This window comes from Pongo pygmaeus, chromosome 5 (genome assembly GCF_028885625.2).
Source record: "Pongo pygmaeus isolate AG05252 chromosome 5, NHGRI_mPonPyg2-v2.0_pri, whole genome shotgun sequence".
NCBI classification, from domain to species: Eukaryota; Metazoa; Chordata; class Mammalia; order Primates; family Hominidae; genus Pongo; species Pongo pygmaeus.
Window position 1 is genome coordinate 72,323,992 of NC_072378.2, and position 22,171 is coordinate 72,346,162.

The 22,171-nt window shown below is 38.6% G+C and overlaps 1 protein-coding gene across 3 annotated transcripts in view; it reads left to right on the forward strand.

Moving 5' to 3' along the window:
- The window catches only part of KCNQ5 (potassium voltage-gated channel subfamily Q member 5), a 592,520-nt gene that overhangs the window by 359,431 nt on the left and 210,918 nt on the right, over positions 1-22,171 (forward strand). The gene's annotated exons all lie outside the window — the stretch shown is intronic.

The window sequence follows — 22,171 nt, forward strand, 5'->3', positions numbered from 1 at the left end:
CAACACCTATGGCACCTTTGTGGCCATTTACAGAACAACAAAAAAATTTTAGTCTCCCAACATTCGGGTTCTCAACTGAGTTTGAACAAACTGACACTCTGTCTTCTTGTTTCAGCACTCACACTGTAAACACGTGTCCCTTGCAAGACCTATTTTCTGCTGTTTTTCACATTTTCGTGCTTTTATTTTTTTAAAAACATTCTTTTTTGGTTTATGTTTTATTTATTTATTTATTTGTTTATTTTGTAGAAATTGGGTCTCACTATGTTTCCTAGGCTGGTCTCAAACTCCCGGTCTCAAGTGATCCTCCCACCTCGGCCTCGAGTGCTGGGGTTACAGGCACGCTCAGCCTTTTGTGCTTTTTGTTGATAATTTCACCACTTAAAATTGGCCCCAAGAGTAGTGCTGAAGTGCTGTCTAATGTTCCAAAGCACAAGAAGGCTGTGATGAGCCTCTTGGAGGAAACACAGTTGGTTAGATAAGCTTCTTTCAGGCATGAGTTACAGTGCTCTTGGCTGTGAGTTCAACATTAATGAATCAACAATATTAAATAACGTATCATTAAATGGAAGCACAGGTAAAACAATAATATGTATTGATAAGTTGATGAAACTGTTGAGACCAGAGGCTCCCGGGGACTTAGTCCTGTATATCCCTACGAGCAATGGCTTGGTATTTACTAATTCAGTATTTGTAGTGACTTCACAGAACATAACTGCCACTGCAAATAATGAGAATTGGCTGTATTTCCTTCTGTTTTTTTCTTTCCTAGAAGCCATTTTCTCAACATTTCTTCGTGAACTATTATGGCCTCATCGGGAATGTGAAATGTGGCATCTGAGCAGATGTTCTTATTGTTTTCCTATCCACTGACCCACAGCATCAAACAATTCAGAGGAGAAAAGTGGCCCTGTCGTCTCCAGAGTTATTATCTATTTTATTTTTAAATCCAAACTTCCACAATCAAGTTGCTATTAAGATTTATCTTATTAGCATTTAAATGTTTAGGAAATGCTCATTACTGGGTTAGGCACAAAAAAGTCATATTGCTTGAAAAGTGCTATTTGTAAAACAGAATGGCCCACTTTGTCTATGTGTAAGAGGATCTGCTGCACATTTTTATGTGGAATAATATTGTCATGGATTTGGACATATGTGGAAGTGCTATTTGTGTTTATGCAGATCAACCTCTTGGTTTTACAGAAGAGAGATGCCAGTCCCAGGCAGGTTAAAGTGCCTGCCCAAGGCCGTGTGCTGGAGCAGAAGGGGAGGTGCTGCCTCCAGTAGAGTTAGAGCACTTCCCACCATCAACCACCATGAGGTCCTGAAGCCAAATACAGAAGATAGCATATATTTTTATTACTTTGAGACATCATCCTGAGCCCAAGAAGAATTTCTTGTTGCTATCTCATAAATATATTACTTTGTTATTCATTAGTTTAGGCACTTTATGATTAGCAGTCAAATATTCCCAATAAGGTTCGAATCAAAAATGTTATTTTGTTTTTGAATTATGAAAAGAAAAGCAGGCTAGGTGTGGTGGCTCATGCCTGTAATCCCAGAATTTTGGGAGGCCGAGGCAGGTGGATCACCTGAAGTTAGGAGTTTGAGACCAGCCTGGCCAACATGGTGAAACCCTGTCTCTATTAAAAATACAAAAAAAAAAACAATAGTTGGGCATGGTGGCAGGCGCCTGTAATCCCAGCTACTCAGGAGGCTGAGGAAGAAGAATCTCTTGAACCCGGGAGGCAGAGGTTGCAGTGAGGCAAGATCACCACACTGCACTCCAGCCTCGGTGACAAGAGTGAAACTCCATCAAAGAAAGAAAGAAAGAAAAAGAGAGAGAGAGAGAGAAAAGAAAAGCAATATTTTGAAAGATATCCTCTTAAATTTGTGGTGACCCTCAAATATTTATGCTAAAACTTAACTTTCATTATGGAAACAGAAACATGGGTTCAATTTAAAATCCATGACTGGATCATGAGCGGGGCAAAGTGAGAGGCATTGTGAGATAGGGCCAAATGCTTCGAGAATTTACTCCATACAGACTGTGTTCCGGAACCCAGCACTTCCTCTGTGACTCAATAACTGGCACATGTGGTTGGCAGGGACTATCAACAGCTGATTTCAATAAAAGTTACCCAATTACACCTTGAAGACCTGTTGTTTCTGGAGTGAGTTGGAGGAATTAAGGAATGTGGACTGAGTTTTTAAAATGTATCTTATAGAAGTCAGAGGAAGATATAGAAGGACAGGGATATACTCAAGATACAATATTTTCTTCTACTGTACTTTTTGTTACATGGAGCAGAATTTTAGCGTTGGATCCCTTCAGCTGTGACAAAGGAGAAGGTCCATGGTTATAAAGTTTTTCATTAGACTCTCCTCACACACAGGAAATGAACTTCCATAAATTTAATGATATGACTCTTAGGGTTTTATTTCTCCCATTTTATAACCCTCTTTAGGATAGAAACACATTTCTTGCACTATAAAAATTTTAGTCAGTAAATTTTTCATATTCTCACTGTGATTTGATAATCAGTCTGCACACCCTTCCTATGCAATAACTTTTGATCAGTATATTGAAATATAATAGTATTATGTAATTTAAGATGTACATCTTAAAGACAAAAAACATCCCTTTATTTAATTCGAGATAAATAAATCAATGAGGAAAATGTATGGTGAAAAGTTTGGGCATATATTTGTTATCTTTCAATATATTTTTCATTTTTTTCTTTTTATTTCCTTCAACCATATGATGCAATCAACGGGTATTTGTTGGGTGCTTTGATGTTTTCAGATCTATGCTATGCACTACAAGAGTCTCAAAAAGGAATGAAGAACAAAGTCCCTGCTCTCAAGAATGTAGAGTTTTCCACACAAGGTTCTAAAAACCATTAAGGTCACTTAAGATATCAGTCAGAAGGTGAATAGGATGATGTTCCTGGATGCAAATTTTAGAAATGTGGCATACTAAAATCTTCCCCTGGAACTTCACCATTCACACCTAAGAAGTTAAAGATGTCTCAATAGGGTCTCACTATGTTGTCCAGGCAGGTCTCAAACTTCTGGCCTCAAGAGATCCCCCTACCTTGGCCTCCCAACATGTGGAGGTTACAGGCATAAGCCACTGCACCTGACCCATTTTCTCCTTCTGAAAACTCTTTTGGATTTCAGGATACCATGTTCTTTGGATTCTTCCCCCCTTACTCTGACCTTCCTTCTTGACCCTCACTGTCTCTTCCTCATTCGCAGGGCCACTTCTCCTTAGGGACCCCAACACAACCAAGTCTCAAAATTAGACATCTGGTATATGTGACAAAGATATGTTTTCATTTATTTAAAATGTGAATAGAAACTTACATACACACAAAAACATACAAACACACACACACTCACGGTGTCTCAGAAGTTCTGCAACAAAGAAATCCAGTTATTGTCATTGAACCCAGAACTCCCTAAATGTATTTGAGAGAGCAACTTTTTCTTGAGACAGATCTATAAAAATCTCTTGGGATAATGGTGTTCTATGGAAAACAGTCTGGGGAATATTGAATTAGAGAACCATGTGAGACATTTTATTATTAACATGCAAACTCAAAGTGCTGAAAGTGTAGAGAAGAGAAATATCATTATGATCTAGGTGGGTGAAGAAAAGAATCTCAAAGGAGGATAGGCTTTTAAAGAAATAAGTGAAAAAAAACAGAACATTGTGATGAGGAGGGGTAAATTCAGATTATATCTCCCAAATTGATGATATTGATTATTTGAAAGAGGAAGGCAAAGGTGTAGACAATGATTATTAATGACTTTGACTTTCTAAGTTATACATTTCTGTATTGTTTATGTACTTGTTTTTACAAAGTTTTACAAATGTTTTACAAAGTGGCTTATTCTTATAATCCAGAGATATTTTCCTAAAACTAACTAAAGTTTATTTATCAGGTTAACTAATGATGTGTATAGCTCTTACTTCCACAATTATCCATATATACATATATGCAATATTTACAAACTTAGAGATGTACAAATATAATATCTTGGCCAAAAATAATTGAAGCATCAAAGTCAACCTACATTGTAATCTTGGGCAGCACCTGTTGTTTATTCATCTCTCAAATGTGGCTGACTTCAGGGATGAGAATAAACAACGTGATCTCTTACTAAGCTTCCCTTTGGACTAGTCATCCAATTGGTATGTGATGACTTTATACCTGAAACTAAGGAGTCGAGGAATAAGCTGAAAATAGCCAACTTGAGTTTCCTAAGTACAGTTTGGCTTCTGTAAGAACTGTTTGGTTGCTCCTCAATTTCAGTGTATTCATTTTTTAAAGTATATTCATTTTAAAAGCGGCAAATTCAGGTATTACTTAATAATTAAGAAGCACTTATGCCCAAACAGAAGATATGTTTACAATCAAATTTGAAAGTAATTGAACTGATAACCCTCTAGACAAAGGAGATGTGTTATAATAAATATTATTGTCAGCTTTCCTTCGTCTTAAGATTTTTTGAATCTTGGAAGAAGATATGCATGAACTTTGTGTTGGGTATTTATAAATGTATACACATATATACACAGCAAAGTGTAAGCACAATACAGGTATAACATGTAAGGTTAGACCATGTAAACTTGCTGAAATTCAGTTGTTTCTGACCTACAATAATGGCAGTTTCATATGGTTGAACCTAATGGTTTGTCTCAGTCATTAGTTAGTGGTGCCTCCTCCCTTAGGTAGAGTTTGCCAATTGTGTTGGGATGGTATTTTCACTCTTGTAGCATTCCCAACTTGTATCAGAATTCCCTTCATCTTGCCTCCTCTACCTTTATATTATTCTATTCTGTCATTTTTCTCCTAGATACGACTGGACAGATTGTTTACTTATAGCAGTCCCTATATGTTAATCCATTTCTTGGTCAACAAATTCTCAAACATCAGACCTTAAAGGTCAAAGAAAATCCCTGTGTTGAATTCATTATCATGTATACCGAATTAGTCAACTATTGCGGCTCTTTCCCTATTATCTATCCCTATTTCTGTTACTGTTGATGTTGTCTGGGAGTATCTAAACACTCCCAGGAATTCAGGTACTTAAGAGGACTGTCTGGATAACAATGTCTGGTTATCTGATGTCAACTTCTGAACCTCTTGGCAGGAGTCCTAAGGCCTGCATAGAAGATTGGCTCTAGGACAAATGCTATCAAGAAAATATTCCCATTGGGTGCAGGTGACTCAGCCCTTTAATCCAAATCACTCAGGAGGCTGAGGTGGGAGGAGTCCTTGAGGCCAGGAGTTTGAGACCAGCTTGGGCAATGTAGCAAGATCCTATCTCTAAAAAAATAAAACAAATTAGCAGGGCATAGTGGTGTGCACTAGAAGTTCCAGTTACTCCAGAGGCTGAGGTGAGGGGATCACTTGAGCCGGGGAGTTCAAGGCTGCAGTGAGCTATAATCACACCACTGCACTCTAGCTTGGATGACAGAGCAAGACCCCATCTCTAAAAATATAATAAAAGACAAAAAAGAAACTACTCCCCCATAATGCAAACATGCTTATTACTATTTGGATTCCTATAGTTTATTCTTCCTTGCCCCTCACTATGATTACAGATCAAAATAACTTCCAGCTTCAGTGGATTAAGTATTTAAACCTTGATGTGACCATCCAATAGTTTGATTACTACCATGTGTGTATTACATATGCACATGTATTCAATGCTGATACAATAATCTGTAAATAGAAAATTGCAATAGTTTTCTATATGCAGTTTCAGTAGTACCAAAGCTAATTACCAGTTGAGAAGAATTTGGCTTTATAAGAGGTAAGCCAAAAGAACAAAGTTGGAGGCATCACACTACCTGACTTCGAAGTATACTACAAGGCTACAGTAACCAAAACAGCATGGTACTGGTACCGAAACAGAGATATAGACTAATGGAACAGAACAGAGCCCTCAGAAATAATACCACACATCTACAACTATCTGATCTTTGACAAATCTGACAAAAACAAGCAATGGGGAAAGGATTCCCTGTTTAACAAATGGTGCTGGGAAAACTGGCTAGCCATATGTAGAAAGCTGAAACTGGATCCCTTCCTTAAACCTTATACAAAAATTAATTCAAGATGGATTAAAGACTTAAATGTTAGACCTAAAACCATAAAAACCCTAGAAGAAAACCTAGGCAATACCATTCAGGACATAGGCATGGGCAAGGACTTCATGTCTAAAACACCAAAAGCAATGGCAACAAAAGCCAAAATTGACAAATGGGATCTACTTAAACTAAAGAGCTTCTGCACAGCAAAAGAAGCTACCATCAGAGTGAACAGACAACCTACAGAGTGGGAGAAAATTTTTGCAATCTACTCATCTGACAAAGGGCTAATATCCAGAATCTACAAAGAACTCAAACAAATTTACAAGAAAAAAACATACAACCCCGTCAACAAGTGGGCGAAGGATATGAACAGACACATGTCAAAAGAAGACATTTATGCAGCCAAAAGACACATGAAAAAATGTTCATCATCACTGGCCATCAGAGAAATGCAAATCAAAACCACAATGAGATACCATCTCACACCAGTTAGAATGGCAATCATTAAAAAGTCAGGAAACAACAGGTGGGTGAGAGGATGTGGAGAAATAGGAACACTTTTACACTGTTGGTGGGACTGTAAACTAGTTCTACCATTGTGGAAGACAGTGTGGCGATTCCTCAAGAATCTAGAACTAGAAATACCATTTGACCCAGCCATCCCATTACTGGGTATGTACCCAAAGGATTATAAATCATGCTGCTATAAAGACACATGCACACGTATGTTTACTGCGGCACTATTCACAATAGCAAAGACCTGGAACCAACCCAAATGTCCAACAATGATAGACTGAAATGTGGCACATATACACCATGGAATACTATGCAGCCATAAAAAATGATGGGTTCATGTCCTTCGTAGGGACATGGATGAAGCTGGAAACCATCATTCTCAGCAAACTATCGCAAGGACAAAAAACCAAACATCACATGTTCTCACTCATAGGTGGGAATTGAACAATGAAAACACTTGGACACAGGAAGGAGGACATCACACACCGAGGCCTGTTGTGGGGTAGGAGGAGGGGGGAGGGATAGCACTAGGAGTTATACCTAATGTAAATGACCAGTTAATGGGTGCAGCACACCAACATGGCACATATATACATATGTAACAAACCTGCACATTGTGCACATGTACCCTAGAACTTAAAGTATAATTTAAAAAAAAGAGGTACTAAATATGATCTAGTGAGTTCTGTGGCAGACATTTTTAGGTAGAAACAGGGACAATATCTTGTTATGGCTTCTTGATGGGCTCAAAGGCTGTATTGCCTTTCTAGCTACTGGTAAAGAAATTCTCTAACCCTAACCAACAAGTGCCTCAGCCTCTACCTCTGCAAACTGCAGTCAATCTGAAGGCAATCTGCCATGCCAGAAAGCCAGTTTTCAGAATCTCCCTTTCAGAAATCTAATATGGAAATAGACAGTCTTGTAGACTTGCATTATCTATTTACTAGTGAATAGATGAATATCTACTTGCCATTAAATATAGCAATTAACCAATAGAAGTCAACAATCATTGAGCTGCTTCTTTTTTTTTTTTCTTTATTTCTTCTGAAAAAACAAATGGAATACATGTGCAGAACATGCAGTTTTGTTACATAGGTATATGTGTGCCATGGTGGTTTGCTGCATCTATTGACCCATCCCCTAAGTTCGCTCCCCTCACCGCCTACCCCCCAACAAGCCCTGGTGTGTGCTGTTCCCCTCTCTGTGTTCATGTGTTCTCAATGTTCAACTCCCACTTATGAGTGAGAACATGCGGTGTTTGGTTTTCTGTTCCTGTGTTAGTTTGCTGAGGATGATGGCTTCCAGCTTCATTCATATCCCTGCAAAGGACATGATCTCATTCGTTTTTAAGAGCTGCTTCTTTGTACAAGTGCCTAGTGGTTAACACAAGTGCCTAGTAGGTGTTCAATAAATTTTTCTTCCACTAAATTAAAAGGAGTAAAATAAAGGCCTAATCTCAGGGGCACTATAATCCTCTCATAAGAATACAATGTGTTTGTATAATGTTTGTATTTCATCACCTACATAATCAAATCCTATCTACACACAGCATGTATTAGACTTCATTTTACCAATGAATAAAATTGAAGCTAACAGTACATCAGAGATTTGTCCAACAGTTACAACCTAGGAAGTAGTGAAACTCAACTTAACTCTAGGCCTTCTAATGTGTAATTCAATGATAGTTCTACCACATCTCCCTGGTTCACTAAATCAAACTGAAAAAGAAACACTTTGGGTAACAGAGGAAAACCATAGCCACATTCACTGATGTCCCAAATGGGTTGAAAAATGAGTCCCACTTTCTGCAATAAATGGCCCTCAATTAATAATTTATTGGTCATAGGTTACAGGTTATCATAGTCATATCATATTGATAGGCCTATAAATGTTTTACCATTAGTAAAAAGAAAATCTCAAGATTTGGGAGTCATGGGAAATCTTTGCACCTTCCTCTCAATTTACTGTGAACCTAAAACTTCTCTAAAAAAACCTAAGTCACTCAAAAGAAAAATATGGGTCAACAATACTTTTTTAGAGATGCCATGGATTTTTTTGTCAAGCATTTTGCAATTTTCTTTTTACTGGAGGGAAAGGATTTTGTAGAAATCCTTTGAAAGGCTGAATTATTATGGGAAATAATTTTGAACTTTGAGAACATTAAATTGCTTTGTTTCCCAAAGCTTTGTGGCAAAAAAGAGATGCTCTGGAAAACTTTTCAAGCACTTAGAATTTTACAGTGATGTAAAAGTTGTCTGATACCCATTATGGGTAATAGTACCTGGTTAGTTTTCTATTGCTTTTCTTTGAATTACGGTTTTCCACCAAGCAACGTTAAACGGGAAAGACAAAGATCAAATACTCTTTATAGCAGCATGATTTATAGTCCTTTGGGTATATACCCAGTAATGGGATGGCTGGGTCGAATGGAATTTCTAGTTCTAGATCCCTGAGGAATCGCCACACTGACTTCCACAAGGGTTGAACTAGTTTACAGTCCCACCAACAGTGTAAAAGTGTTCCTATTTCTCCACATCCTCTCCAGCACCTGTTGTTTCCTGACTTTTTAATGATTGCCATTCTAACTGGTGTGAGATGGCTGCTATAAAGACACATGCACACGTATGTTTATTGCTGCATTATTCGCAATAGCAAAGACTTGGAACCAACCCAAATGTCCAACAATGATAGACTGGATTAAGAAAATGTGGCACATATACACCATGGAATACTATGCAGCCATAAGAAATGATGAGTTCATGTCCTTTGTAGGGACATGGATGAAATTGGAAATCATCATTCTCAGTAAACTATCGCAAGAACAAAAAACCAAACACCGCATATTCTCACTCATAGGTGGGAATTGAACAATGAGAACACATGGACACAGGAAGGGGAACATCACACTTCGGGGACTGTTGTGGGGTGGGGGGAGGGGGGAAGGATAACATTGGGAGATATACCTAATGCTAGATGACGAGTTGGTGGGTGCAGCGCACCAGCATGGCACATGTATACATATGTAACTTACCTGCACATTGCGCACATGTACCATAAAATCTAAAGTATTATAATAATAATAATAATAATAATAAAAGAAAAAAAATGGGAAAAAAAAAGATCAAATACTCTTCTGATCGACTGATGCTCATTTTATCTAATACAAATGACAAAAAGGGAATAGTAAAGAACAGAAACAGTTTTTCTGTCACTTGCAAAATAGTATTGGGAACTTAGTTCTGCCAAAGAAATTATGAAACATGTGACATCTCTAACTGCCTTTATTTTTCCTTTGGTTATTTTTGTATTTAAAGAGACAAAAACATTCAATAGTGTACATAAATTTTTCCCATGTTTTAAATTTATTTTTGAATGATAACCTTTAAATTCACAATAAGTTCTGACATAAAAGTACATTTATGATGGGCCCTTTATCATGAGCACCTGAGTAGGAGGAGACATACACTGAAAACCTTGCTGGGGGAGAACTAACAATGTCTTGCCAGATGAGAATGGAAATCACATTTTAGCCCTTGTAATACACTAAACCGAGGGTTAGTAACCTATGGACCAAATCCAGCTTTCCACTTGTCTTTGTAAATAAAGTTTTATTAGAACATAATTACACCTATTCATTTACAGTTTGTAGCTGCTTTTGCACTACAACTGCAGTGCTGAGCAGCTCCTAGAGAGACCATATGGCTCACAAAATCTAAAATATTTACTATCTGGTCCTTTACAGAAAAAGTTTGTCCACCCCTGCTATAAATCTTTCTCTCTTCCCTTCCTCTCCTACAGATGGCAATAACTAGTGGCAAAAAAAAAAAAAAAAAAAAAAAAAAAAGGCCTAGACTCTCTTATGGCAAGAAGTGAAAAATAACGCATTTTTTTCTGGATTGTGCAGGTGATACTTCTGGGTCCCTGCCAGCCTCGTGCATTTTCAAGGGCCTAGGAATCAGAAACCATTTCTGACTTTTTGACAGCATAGCCCTCCTCCCACTACTCTCTAAATAGAAGCACTGACATCAGAGTATCCTAAAACAACTGAATATGGGACATGTTTATTTACTGCATCCCTGTCAGCTTACTAATTAGAAAACTGAGTTATGTTTCTCTTTTAAAAAATAGGACAGGTGCCCATGAAAACTGAAAATTTAGGGCAAACTATCTATGCTAATAACACTTTCTACTTTTTTTTTTTTTTTTAGATGTAGTCTTGCTCTGTCATCCAGGCTGGAGTGCAGTGGCATGATCTCGGCTCACTGCAACCTCCGCCTCCCGGGTTCAAGCAATTCTCCTGCCTCAGCCTCCCAAGTAGCTGGGACTACAGGTGCACGGCACACTCGGCTAATTTTTTGTATTTTAGTAGATAGGGTTTCACTGTGTTGCCCAGGCTGGTCTTAAACTCCTAAGTTCAGGCAATCTACTCGCCTCGGCCTCCCAAAGTGCTGGGATTACAGGCATGAACCACCACTCCCGACCCTAACACTTTCTACTTTTACATCTCCTAACACCATTTAATATGTTTTAGTTTCAACTGTGCACCTAAAACAGTAATAACAAAATTTAAGTAAACATCTCTAGAACTTTCAGTGAAGGATAAAATATGTTAGGTAAAGCCACATTTTTATCTTTCTTTTTATCCTCCTAATGTGTTTCTATCTACATAAAATCATCAACTTCAATTTTTTTTTGGTCACAAAAAAAAGCTTGATGCTTATATATATAGCAGCAGCAAGAAAAAAAAAACATACCTTTTTTTTTTACTTACCAGACCCCAGAGGAGTGACTACAGCTTTAAAGCTGACTGTGAATATATTTTTGGAGAGAGGAAGTTTGTGTTGTCTAGTGTCCATCGCTTGCCAACTTTTCTGATCTATAAAATACTTCAGTGACTTCACACACTGATGCTGGCTTTCAGCTTTCTTTTAGCTCTGGTCACCAAGAGCAACAAGTGCCATTGTAGGTCAATCCCTAGAGAAACATCTATCTTCTCTATTCCTTGGGCAGGTACTTTCATGTGTAGTAGTTTCAGAGTTTATGGTTATTACTCTCTGGAGACCATCTGTCTGCTGGGTTTATTTTTTCCTGATGTTGTACCACATCATAAAGTCTACTGCCAAGAGTACTTTACTCAAGAAGATTTTGTTTTCTGCTGTTTTAGTCACTTCACTACTTTATTTCTGTAAGCCAAATCGAGTGGAGAAAATCAGTAGCAATTCCCCATTCCATAGGCCCTGTAGCATAACCTGGCTCAGTTTGGTTGCAAGTTCTTATTTTGTGACTGCTTTAAAACATTCTCCTCACACAAGAGGTGATGGGTCCTCTTGTATATACGTGTAACAAAGAGCTGCACTGAGATTTTCCATGAAATGTGAGTGCGCTCAGAAAGCCTTTCCAAGTTTTTTAAAACAAGTGAATTACGTAGGTCTAATAAGTTGAAAGTAACCAAATTCATAATTGATTTTTATTAGCAAATATAGTACTTTGAAATAGCTTTTTATGCTGCGTGACCCATGGTTAACAAAAAAATAGCTTTTTGTTTCCAGGGAAAAATAAGTTTAAGCTTATTTTTATCCTTTCTTACTTTAGTTCCCAATAATCATATTTAAATAAATGTACTCCAGAGTTTCTATTTTTCATTTTCAGATAATGTAATGGTTATTATCATATAGTCATAGAAAATTGCAATGATTAAGTCATTATTTGCCTAATAAATTTACAACCTTTTTACGGAAAAATGATTCTGGCCAGACAAATGTTGTCAAACATCTTTTAATGTGTTTTCAACCTTTGTCATAGCTCACTTTCTTGCATAAACAGAGCCTTCCAAACAAAGCATGGAAAATTTAATCCACATAGATTCATATTATCAAAACTATTACACCGGATTATTTTCCATAGTGTCAGCATTTACATTAATCTCTTGAGAAGATAACTTTAAAAGGAACACACATAGATTTTACAATGTCTCTTCCTCACCCTTACAAATAATTTTTATTCTATTCACGGCTATAATTAGCACTTCCTGTAAGGCAGCCCTTTTCTCGGTTGTGGATGGGCACACTGTGAATTCATTAGCATGGTAGCCAGGTCAGCAGAGTCATTAGTGGTCATTTTAATGATGACTTGGAAACCCTGCCTGGTCAATTTAACTGAGGCTCATTCCCATGTACTGACTGCAGCCAAGCAGCTTCACAGTATTACCCATTTATTTAGGCGGCTTCAAATAGTTTCCCAGGAACTGGAGTAACAAGAGGCTGAATGCAGAGGTCTGTGTGTCAAGAAGTTTCCATGACTAGTGAACCCTGAGCACTTTTCTGTACACATTCAAACCCAACTTTTACGTTCATTCTTCAAATGGGTTTGCTTAGACCAAGCCAGATTACTTGAGCACCTTAAATTTTGCTGGGTATTGTTTCATGTTTTACATTTATAAGCGTTTTGCATTTTAAGCAGGGATTTTATATAATAAACCAATATAATTCATTGTCATAATTGTTATCCATGTTAGCGAAAACTTGTAAAATTATGTAGCAATTATGTGTCAATCGGCATTTTTAACTCTCTTTGGCATTTATTTATTATGTTAAAACACAGATTCTCATTTTGAGGCTATCTCATTTTATTCTCAAAACAATGCTAGAGGAGAAGTAGTGAGGATGTGGAAAGGAGGCCATGTACCTGGGACACGAAGAGTATGAGCTTGGGGATCAGCTGACATCTGACTTGCAGACTGTGGCTGCAGGCAGGGGAAGTAGCAAACAAAAGCATGAAGTTTCATTATTATATCATGTTATTATGTTACAGCATGATATTGTGCAGGAAACAGAAACCAGCCAGACCTGCCTAGAAGGTCTATCTGGAGAAATGGAAGAATTAATGTTCTTGTGAGGACCTTAAAAGCCAGATGAATGAGTCTGGATGTGATAGCAAGGGAAAGGAACCATAAGTTTTAAAACAAGGAATTGGCATGATAAAAGCAGTTCCATAGAAAGCAGGGGCCGGAAGACCTATGCAGGCTGAATTCCAAATGCACCATTGCTTTGGCTTGATGACTTTAGGTGTTTGGGGGTTTCACTTACAGATTCAATAAATGTCACCTTTTCAGTGAGAGAGACCTTCCCTGACCACCCTGTCCCTACGTTCAACTATCCCCACTTCTGCATCCTATCCTCTTTCTCTGCTGTTTTTTTCTCCTTAGCAGTTATCACTTTCAAAAACAGTATGCATTTTATGTAATAATACGTGGTTTATGGCCCATCTTTCCCGCTATGATATAAGTTCTGTAAGGGCAGAGATTTTTGTCTATTTAGTCACTATTACATCTTCAGCACCTAGAACACTGCCTGGCACATAGTAGCCCCTGAATACTACATGTTGAATGCATCAATGAATTGGTTAGTACCTGTACCAAGTCCTATTCTTGATACTAGAAATAAAGTAGTTAATAAGAGACATAAGTTATCTGCTCTCATGGAGGATACATCTTAGTAGAGGATACCAAAATAAACAGAGTTGTAATTCCAAATGGTGCTGTTTGCTCAGAGGAAAATATAACATAGTTAACAAGAATATCAAATATCAAATAAATGCTCTCCTGTTGCACACATTGAATATATAACAGTCGAAAAGGCTGTTTTGGTTTCCAGTTTTGAATTCATTATTCCTGAACAATATACACTGGTTTTTTAATCACAGTTATTTTTCCTGGAAAAGACACAGAAACAGCTTGCAAAAGCAAGAAACTGACTGTGATAGATTTCTAAATTGTAGATCTTATTCCATTCAGCAAGATCATTCCCAGCCATTCCATTCAGACATGAACTGCATGTCCCATCTACTATGATGAAAAACATCCTTTTCAACTGCTATCAAGAAGTAGACACTTTTCATTTATTTTGACAGGCCAGTATCTATTTGGTTCTTTCCACACTGAATGAGTATCTTCAAGAAACTCAGACTTCTGATAGGGACTCAGTGATGAGGCAACGATTAAGAAGAATCTGGACTTTCCCATTCCAAAGCCTCTTCTCAAGGCAGTTGTGATCCTTTTAAAAAACACAGACTGAAGTAAGTGGACAGAATAAATACATAGATAAAGAAACACAGAAGTTAGGAACACAATTTTTTTATTATTATACTTTGAGTTCTAGGGTACATGTGCACAACGTGCAGGTTTGTTACATATGTATACATGTGCCATGCTGGTGTGCTGCACCCATTAACTCGTCATTTACATTAGGTATTTCTCCTAATGCTATCCCTCCCCCATCCCCCAACCCCACAACAGGCCCCAATGTGTGACGTTCCCCACTCTGTGTCCAAGTGTTCTCATTGTTCAGTTCCTGCTTATGAGTGAGAACATGCAGTGTTTGGTTTTCTGTCCTTGTGATACTTGCTCAGAATGATGGTTTCCAGCTTCATCCATGTCCCTACAAAGGATAGGAACTCATCCTTTTTTATGGCAGCATAGTATTCCATGGTGTATATATGCCACATTTTCTTAATCCAGTCTATCATTGATGGACTTTTGGGTTGGTTCCAAGTCTTTGCTATTGTGAATAGTGCCACAGTAAACATATGTGTATATGTGTCTTTATAGTAGCATGATTTATAATCCTTTGGGTATATACCCAGTAATGGGAATGCTGGGTGAAATGGTATTTCTAGTTCTAGATTCTTGAGGAATCGCCACACTGTCTTCCACAATGGTTGAACGAATTTACTCCCACCAACAGTGTAAAAGTGTTCCTATTTCTCCACATCCTCTCCAGCATCTGTTCTTTCCTGACTTTTTAATGATCGCCATTCTAACTGGTGTGAGATGGTATCTCATTGTGGTTTTGATTTGCATTTCTCTGACGACCAGTGATGATGAGCATTTTTTCATGTGTCTGTTGGCTGCATAAATATCTTCTTTTGAGAAGTGTCTGTTGATATCCTTTGCCTACTTTTTGATGGGCTTTTTTTATTTTTTCTTGTAAATTTGTTTAAGTTCTTTGTAGACTCTGGATATTAGTCCTTTGTTAGATGGGTAGATTGCAAAAATTTTCTCCCATTCTGTAGGTTGCCTGTTCACTCTGATGGTAGTCTCTTTTGCCATGCAGAAGCTCTTAGTTTAATTAGATTCCATTTGTCAATTTTGGCTTTTGTTGCCATTGCTTTTGATGTTTTAGTCATGAAGTCCTTGCCCATGCCTATGTCCTGAATGGTATTGCCTAGGTTTTCTTCTAGGGTTTTTATGGTTTTAGGTCTAACATTTAAGTCTTTGATCCATCTTGAATTAATTTTTGTATAAGGTTTAAGGAAGGGATCCAGTTTCAGCTTTCTACATATGGCTAGCCAGTTTTCCCAGCACCATTTATTAAATAGGGAATTCTTTCCCCATTTCTTGTTTTTGTCAGGTTTGCCAAAGATCAGATGGTTGTAGATGTGTGGTGTTATTTCTGAGGCCTCTGTTCTGTTCCATTGGTCTATATCTCTGTTTTGGCACCAGTACCATGCTGTTTTGGTTACTGTAGCCTTGTAGTATAGTTTCAAGTCAGGTAGCATCATGCCTCCAGCTTTATTCTTTTTGCTGAGGATTGACTTGGCAATGTGGGCTCTTTTTTTGGTTCCATATGAACTTTAAAGTAGTTTTTCCCAATTCTTTGAAGAAAGTCACTGGTAGCTTGATGGGGATGGCATTGAATCTATAAATTACCTTGGGTGGTATGGCCATTTTCACAATATTGATTCTTCCTATCCATGAGCATGGAATGTTCTTCCATTTGTTTGTGTCCTCTTTTATTTCATTGAGCAGTGGTTTGTTCTTCTCCTTGAAAAGGTCCTTCACATCCTTGTAAGTTGGATTCCTGGGTATTTCATTCTCTTTGTAGCAATTTTGAATGGGAGGTCACAAATGATTTGGCTCTGTTTGTCTGTTATTGATGTATAGGAATGCTTGTGATTTTTGCACATGGATTTTGTATCCTGAGACTTTGCTGAAGTTGCTTATTAGCTTAAGGAGATTTTGGGCTGAGAGGATGGGGTTTTCTAAATATACAATCATGTCATCTGCAAACAGGGACAATTTGACTTCCTCTTTTCCTAATTGAATACCCTTTATTGCTTTCTCTTGCCTGATTGCCCTGGCCAGAACTTCCAACACTATGTTGAATAGGAGTGATGAGAGAGGGCATCCCTGTCTTGTGCCAGTTTTCAAAGGGAATGCTTCCAGTTTTTGCCCATTCATATGATATTGGTTGTGGGTTTGTCATAAATAGCTCTTATTATTTTGAGATATGTTCCATCAATACGTAGTTTATTGAGAGGGCTGTTGAATTTTGTCAAAGGCCTTTTCTGCATCTGTTGAGATAATCAAGTGGTTTTTGTCTTTGATTCTGTTTATGTGATGGATTACGTCTGTTGATTTGCATATGTTGAACCAGCCTTGCATCCCAGGGATGAAGCCAACTTGGTCTTGGTGGATAAGCTTTTTGACGTGCTGCTGATTTGGTTTGCCAGTATTTTATTGACGATTGTCACATTGATGTTCATCAGGGATATTGGTCTAAAATTCTCTTTTTTTGTTGTGTCTCTGCCAGGCTTTGGTATCAGGATGATGCTGGCCTCATAAAATGAGTTAGGAAGGATTCCCTCTTTTTCTATTGATTGGAATAGTTTCAGAAGAAATGGTACCAGCTCCTCTTTGTACTGCTGGTAGAATTCAGCTGTGAACACTTCTGGTCCTGGACTTTTTTTGGTTGGTAAGCTATTAATTGTTGCCTCAATTTCAGAGCCTGTTATTGGTCTATTCAGGGATTCAACTTCTTCCTGGTTTAGTCTTGGGAGGGTGTATATGTATAGGAATTTATCTATTTCTTCTAGATTTTTTAGTTTATTTGCAGAGAGGTGTTTATTGTATTCTCTGATGGTAGTTTGTATTTCTGTGGGATCTGTGGTGATATCCCCTTTATCATTTTTTATTGCATCTATTTGATTCTTCTCTCTTCTCTTCTTTATTAGTCTTGCTAGTGGTCTATCAATTTTGTTGATCGTTTCAAAAAGCCAGCTCCTGGATTCATTGATTTTTTGAAGGGTTTTTTTGTGTCTCTATCTCCTTCAGTTCTGCTCTGATCTTAGTTATTCCTTGCCTTCTGCTAGCTTTTGAATGTGTTTGCTCTTGCTTCTCTACTTCTTTTAATTTTTATGTTAAGGTGTTGATTTTAGATCTTTCCTGCTTTCTCTTGTGGGCATCTAGTGCTATAAATTTCCCTCTACACACTGCTTTAAATGTGTCCCAGAGATTCTGGTTGTGTCTTTGTTCTCATTGCTTTCAAAGAACATCTTTATTTCTGCCTTCATTTCATTATTTACCCAGTAGTCACTCAGGAGCAGGTTGTTCAGTTTCCACACAGTCGTGCAATTTTGAGTGAGTTTCTTAATCCTGAGTTCTAATTTGATTGCACTGTGGTCTGAGAGACAGTTTGTTGTGATTTCTGTTCTTTTACATTTGGTGAGGAGTGCTTTACTTCCAACTATGTGGTCAATTTTGGAATAAGTGCGATGTGGTGCTGAGAAGAATGTACATTCTGTTGATTTGGGGTGGAAAGTTCTGTAGATGTCTATTAGGTCTGCTTGGTGCAGAGCTGTATAACAAGTCCTGTATATTCTTGTTAACCTTCTGTCTCATTGATCTGTCTAATATTGACAGTGAGATGTTAAAGTTTCCCATTATTATTGTGTGGGAGTCTAAGTCTCTTTGTAAGTCTCTAAGGACTTGCTTTATGAATCTGGGTGCTCCTGTATTGGGTGCATATATATTTAGGATAGTTAGCTCTTCTTGTTGAATTGATCCCATTATGTAATGGCCTTCTTTGTCTTCTTTGTCTCTTTTGATCTTTGTTGGTTTAAAGTCTGTTTTATCAGAGACTAGGATTGCAACCTCTGCTTTTTTTTTTTTTTTTTTTTTTGCTTTCCATTTGCTTGGTAGATCTTCCTGCATCTCTTTATCTTGAGCCTATGTGTGTCTCTGCACATGAGATGGGTTTTCTGAATACAGCGCACTGATGGGTCTTGACTCTTTATCCAATTTGCCATTCTGTGTCTTTTAATTGGGGCATTTATCCCATCTACATTTAAGGTTAATATTGTTACATGTGAATTTGATCCTGTCATTATGATGTTAGCTGGTTATTTTGCCCATTAGTTATGCAGTTTCTTCCTAGCAACAATGGTCTTTACAATTTTACATGTTTTTGCAGTGGCTGGTACCGGTTGTTCCTTTCCATGTTTAGTGCTTCCTTTAGGAGCTCTTGTCAGGCAGGCCTGGTGGTAACAAAATCTCTCAGCATTTGCTTGTCTGTAAAGGATTTTGTTTCTCCTTCACTTATGAAGCTTGGTTTGGCTGGATATGAAATTCTGGGTTGAAAATTCTTTTCTTTAAGAATGTTGAATATTTGCCCCCACTCTCTTCTGGCTTATTGAGTTTCTGCCGAGAGATCCACTGTTAGTCTGATGGGATTCCCTTTGTGGGTAACCCGACCTTTCTCTCTGGCTGCCCTTAATATTTTTTCCTTCATTTCAACCTTGGTGAATCTGACAATTATGTGTCTCGGGGTTGTTCTTCTCAAGGAATATCTTCGTGGTGTTCTCTGTATTTCCTGGTTTGAATGTTGGCCTGCCTTGCTAGGTTGGGGAAGTTCTCCTGGATAATATCCTGAAGAGTGTTTTCCAACTTGGTTCCATTCGCTCTGTCACTTTCAGGTACACAAATCAAATGTAGATTTTGTCTTTTCACATAGTGCCACATTTCTGGAGGCTTTGTTCATTTCTTTTTACTCTTTTTTCTCTAAACTTCTCTTCTCACTTCATTTCATTAATTTGATCTTCAATCACTGATACCCTTTCTTCCACTTGATCAAATAGGCTGTTGAAGCTTGTGCATGCATCACGTAGTTCTCGTGCCATGGTTTTCAGCTCCATCAGGTCAGTTGAGGTCTTCTCTACACTGTTTATTCTAGTTAGCCATTCATCTAATCTTTTTTCAAGGTTTTTAGCTTCCTTGTGATGGGCTCAAACATCCTCCTTTAGCTCGGAGAAGTTTGTTATTACCAACCTTCTGAAGCCTACTTCTGCCAACTCGTCAAAGTCATTCTCTATCCAGTTTTGTTCCATTGCTGGTGAGGAGCTGTGATCCTTTGGAGGAGAAGAGGTGCTCTGCTTTTTAGAATTTTCAGCTTTTCTGCTCTTGTTTCTCCCCATCTTTGTGGTTTTATCTACCTTTGGTCTTTGATGATGGTGATCTACAGATGGGGTTTTGGTGTGGATGTCCTTTTTGTGGATGTTGATGCTATTCCTTTCTGTTTGTTAATTTTCCTTCTAACAGTCAGGTCCCTCAGCTGCAGATCTATTGGAGTTTGCTGGCGGTCCACTCCAACCCTGTTTTCCTGGGTATCACCAGTGGAGGCTGCAGAACAGCAAATATTGCAGAATAGCAAATATTGCTGCCTGACCCTTCCTCTGGAAGCTTCGTCCCAGAGGGGCATCTGGCTGTATGAGGTGTCAGTCGGCCCCTACTAGGAGATGTCTCGCAGTTAGGCTACATGGGGGTCAGGGACCCAGTTGAGGAAGCAGTGTGTCCATTCTCAGATCTTGAACACCATGCTGGGAGAACCACTGCTCTCTTCAGAGCTGTCAGACAGGGACGTTTAAGTCTGCAGTGGTTTCTGCTGCCTTTTGTTCAGCTATGCCCTGCCCCCAGAGGTGGAGTTTACAGAGGCAGGCAGGCCTTGTTGAGCTGCGGTGGGCTCCACCCAGTTTGAGCTTCCAGGCTGCTTTGTTTACCTACTGAAGCCTCAGCAATGTGGATGCCCCTCCCGCAGCCCCTCCCGCAGCCAGGCTGCCGCCTCACAGTTTGATCTTGGACTGCTGTGCTAGCAGTGAGCAAGGCTCCATGGGCGTGAGTCCCATCGAGCCAGGCACGGGATATACTCTTCTGGTTTGCTGTTTGCTAAGACCATTGGAAAAGCCCAGTATTTGGGTGGCAGTGTCTCGATTTTCCAGGTACAGTCTGTCACAGCTTCCTTTGGCTAGGAAATGGAAATCCCCCCACCCCTTGTGTTTCCTGGGTGAGGCAATACCCCGCCTTGCTTCAGCTCGCCCTCCATGGGCTGCACCCACTGTCCAACTGGTCCCAGTGAGATGAACCAGGTACCTCAGTTGGAAATGCAGAAATCACCCGTCTTCTGTGTCAATCACGCTGGGAGCTGCAGACCAGAGCTGTTGCTATTCGGCCATCTTGGAACCAATCCGAACAATTTTTTTTAATAACAGTAAAAACAAGAAATTTGAAGCCCCGGAGAGGGCCTATAAGAAAAGCAAGAAGTCAGGCACAGTGGCTCACACCTGTAATCCCAGCACTTTGCGAGGCCAATGCAGGAAGATCACATGAGATCAGTAGTTAGACCAGCCTGGACAACACAGTGAGACTCTGTCGCTACAAAAATTTTTGTCTAAATTAACCAGGCATAGTGGCATGCACTGGTAGTCCTAGACACTTGGGAGGCTGAAGCAGGAGGATTGCGTGAGCCCAGATGTTCAAGGCTGCAGTAAGCTATGATCTGGCCTCTGTACACCAGTGTGGGCGACAGAGCAATATGTTGTGACACATGCACCAAAAAAAAGAGAAGCAAGAAAGAATGTAGGAAGAAATCAATCTTGTTCACCCAGAAATTCTCCAAAGAACTCAGATTTTTTACTCTGTGTTTTTAAATATTGAGAAAATGGAAAGCATGTTAACTAACAGCATATTTTTAACAATTTAAAAAACCACATTTATCAAGAGTAATTTCAGATGAGCTGAAAGCCAGATAAACCACAACATTCCCCTGTCCCCAAAAAGGACTTTTTTAAATTACAGGAATAGAGAAGAAATAATCCCACTTGTTGGTGGCCACTATTGTTACAGTAACACCAAGAGATGAGAGCTATGAAAATCATAACCTCTTCCTAATTTTCCATCAAAAAGCCTGATTTTCCACCACGGAATGCAAATGAAAACCACAATGATATTTCATCTCACACTAGTCAGAATGGCTAGTATTAAAAAGTCAAAAAACAACAGATGCTGGTGAGGCTGTGGAGAAAAGGGACCACTTATATACTGTTAGTGGGAAGGTAAATTAGTTCAACTACTGTGGAAAGCAGTTTAGAGATTTCTTAAAGAACTTAAAGCAGAAAACTACCATTTGACCCAGCAATACCGTTACTGGCTATATACCCAAAGGAAAATAGATCATTACACCAAAAAGACACATGTATTCCTGTGTTCATTGCTGCACTATTCACAACAGCAAAAATATGGAGTCAACTAGCTGCCCATCAATGGTGAATCGGATAAAGAAAATGTGGAGGCCAGGTATGGTTGCTCATGACTGTAATCCCAGCACTTTGGGAGGTCAAAGCAGGTGAATCATGAGGTCAGGAGTTCAAGACCAGCCTGGCCAACATGGTGAAACCCCGTTTCTACTAAAAATACAAAAAATTAACTGGGCCTTGTGG